This window comes from Rhea americana, unplaced genomic scaffold (assembly GCF_003343005.1).
Source record: "Rhea americana isolate MKP2758 unplaced genomic scaffold, rheAme1 scaffold_416, whole genome shotgun sequence".
NCBI classification, from domain to species: Eukaryota; Metazoa; Chordata; class Aves; order Rheiformes; family Rheidae; genus Rhea; species Rhea americana.
In genome coordinates this window covers 67,363-70,619 of record NW_028186553.1, presented here as the reverse complement: position 1 = coordinate 70,619, position 3,257 = coordinate 67,363, and the positions used below count along the sequence as shown (strand labels likewise).

Below are 3,257 nucleotides of genomic sequence, written 5' to 3'. Positions count from 1 at the left end.
TTGGCTAAGGCTTTTATAAGAAGCAGAGATCCAGGAGACAAACAACTGGGAAAATTCAACGCCCAGGAGTGAAAAGACACGACTTGCGTCATGCTCCGAAAGCGTCAAGCCGTGGGCCCGGAGGGGCCGTGACGGCTCTCGTTCCCGAGCACGCGGAAGCACGCTTAGCTTGAATAAGATCCGGGTGGAATTGCTGCTGGGGACAGAGCGGCCGCGGCCTCCGGTGTGCTCGCGGTGCCTCACCTCCCCGCGCCGGCGTCCGCTCAGGGCGCTGCTCCGGGGGCCGTTTGCCCCGCTCTCAGCCCACGCTTTCCTGCTCACGGGGGTTTTCCACGCTGCTTCTCCTTGCTCCGTGCGCTCAGTGCTAGCGCGGGCCCCGCACGCAGCGCTGCGCTCCCCGAGGAGCTCGGTTACGGCGCGGTGCTCGGACGCGGCCGTCCCTCCCCGTGCGCGCCGGCCGGCGGCAGGATTTGCAGGGCCACGTTAACCGGCGCGCTGGGCTGGCAGCTCGCTCACATTGCTCATCGGTTAGATCACCGCCCCAAACGCCTCCCGCAGCTCATCCCGCTGCTTCGAGCGCCACTAGCGCGGCGGCCGAGCCCACGCAGCGTCAGCGCCAGCGCGCGGGCTCCCCGGCGCCCACCGCACGGTCTCGGTGCGAAAATTGGGGCGCCCAGGCTGCCCCCGGCTCTCTGCGAGCTCGTGGCCTGGTCTGGCAGCTCACAGCCCCTTTCCTCTCCCTCCTTGCTTTCCCCGTCCCTGGGGGCGGCTCTTTGGGGTCTCGGCACTGCGGATGAGGGGGGTCATCCCTGTGCTCTGCGGCCGGGACTCCCAGCACGCTGCGGAGAGCAGAAGGGAGGAGGGGAAGCCAGATGCTTATCCTGTTTTTTAGCCATCACTATAAACCTCGAGGAAGGTGCTAGGCCTGCCGGCAGGGTGCCAGGAGGCCCCCATGTCTCCCGGGATGCCCAGCCCGTCCTGGCGCTCCCATTCCCACAGCGACCTGTGGAGTTTTGCCCGCGACTGCCTGCGGGACTCCCAGAAACGTCGGGAAGGAGAGGGTGCAGGGCCGAGCGAGCCGCCAGGCGGGACGTGGAGGAATGCCACGGCGCTGAGCGCAGGGCCCCCTTCGGCTCCGCGCCGCAAGCGCTTCCCTAAATAGAGCCCTGCCGCGCGGGAGGATTAGCTGGGGGCATTCCTCTGCCCCCGGCCGCTCACCCCAGCGCTCATGGCTCATCGCTATATTAAATCCGAGTGCTTCAGCGCGCGTAACGTTTGCTCTTGAGAAGTCCTTCACTCCTGACGTCCGGCTCTCTGCCCTATATAGAGAAACTGAATAAAGAGAAACTATATATACTGTAAAGAGAACCTGCTCCTCCTTTCACCCCATACTTTCAAATACCGCAGGGATTTGCATACGCAGAATCAGTTACGTTTTCTGTTTCACAGAGGAGGAGGTCGGTGCACAGTTTGGCAGCTTCTCATTAAACCTAATGCGGTACTTGTCTTTTCCCTTCATACACCCCTTGGCACCGTGATCGTAGCGTGAGGGTATTTATAGACCTCCCCGTGAGGCTGAGCCACTACCTAATCATTTGCGAATGCTCTGTGCCAGCCTGACTCAAAGGCTGTTTGGCTTATGATTATATCGTCATGGTTTAATAGGAGGAGCTGAGGGCCTGGGAAAAGAGTTTGGCTTCAGGTATTATCCGACGGGCTTTGGGGGTGAGTTCTCATGTCCCTCCGAAGCCCAGGACATGCTGGGGACTCATGCGATGGACGCGCTGACCTTGGCGGCGCAAAGGAAGGAAACCACCGCATCCGGCCTGAAGGCATCGTTCTGCGCCCTCCGCGAGGCAGGACCCACCCCCACAGCTCTGCTGCCTAAGAAATCAGGCGTCCCGACGGTGGTGGTCCGGGCTCCCTCGCTAGTCAGTGGAGAAAGCAGCACCTCCGGAGAGGGCCTCATCCAGCACTGAAAGCACCTTGCTTAGCATGAGTGACTCACAAATCCCACTGCCAAAGCTTCATTTTCTAGCTCCAAATCTGGTGTTCTCCGAGGTGACAGCTCAAGTTCAAGCTCTGACTGATTTGGAAGGGTGGAGGCTGCCGCTGTGCAGAGGTCTGCTCCCTCTGGCTGGCTCTGCTGCTAAAAGACAGGCTGCTGTGGCAGGGTTTGCAGAGGGGAAACGGAGAACATTAACTTGAAGGGAAAGATATGAACATGCTGTAAGGGAACTCTGACCTCAGATGTCCAAGCATGTCTTCAGGAGATCTGAGTTATCGCAAGCAGTAGGAAGGTGCAACCTAGAAATTAAAACACTGCTGTGGCAGCTGCTAATGGAAAAAAAAAATCGGAGACAGGGCGTCTGCTGAGAAACTTAGAGCTGCAGCAATAAAGATGTAATCTAGGAGCAATGCTGCACCCTCTGCTGCCAAACGGCTTCCCAGTAGTCAGAAGTAAACTGAGGCATGAAGCGAGAGTTGATCCTTCCCATTGGGACACTTAGTGTTACATGTCAGAGCATCTTCCTGGTGGTCACGTCAGGACTAGCCATTTTCTCCAGAAAAAAAAATGAGCTCTTGCTCTTTCTACGTGTCTCTGGGCTCCTCTGACCTCCCACATCATTGCACCTCGTGGAGATGTTGTACTTTCCTATTCCCTGAGCTACAGCCATGCCACTCCATGGTCCTCCATGTGTGCTGCCCATTGTGCATGTTAACAAGTGCACTTTAACGGGCTGTGGCACAGGCTGACCTCAATGGGCTCCCCAAATTTAGCCTGTGGGACCTGTTTTTCTGCTGAGGAACCTCAACTCACCTGGCCCACAGTATTCCTTCAAAGCAGAAGCCTCACTGGTAATGTCATTGTTGGGAGAAGTTTGTCTGACCTGTTTCCCCATCCTTCATGTCAGGAAGAATCTGCCTTGTGATAGATGTCCTGCCATGTGGTAGTTTATCCTGCTATGGACCTGGTGTATCTACAACCTCCTCCATGTCCCAGACCACCAAAATGAAGCTTCTCTGCTTTCAGCAGTAGGTTTTTAAGTATTTGAAAACTCCCTTGGTCTCTTTTTTTCAGGCTAAACTACCACGCTTTGTCCGCTCTCTCCCCTCACTGATGGTGTTTTTGAGACCTCTGTTGTCACTGCTCTCCTCCAGGCTTTCTCCACTTGGCCCACTTACTTGACATGTAGTGCATAACATTCAACCCGTTTTTCCAGCGAGGCCCCAACAGCGTGGAGCCCCTCTGGAGA

The 3,257-nt window shown here is 57.0% G+C and overlaps 1 protein-coding gene across 1 annotated transcript in view; it reads left to right on the top strand.

Annotated features, from left to right (window-relative positions):
• The window catches only part of LOC146590237 (uncharacterized), a 5,351-nt gene extending 5,197 nt beyond the window's left edge, over positions 1-154 (top strand). The window contains exon 4 of the transcript XR_014897044.1: positions 10-154. The gene's annotated coding sequence lies outside the window, so the exon portion shown is untranslated. The remainder of the gene's footprint in view (positions 1-9) is intronic.
• The last annotated feature ends 3,103 nt before the right edge of the window (positions 155-3,257 follow it).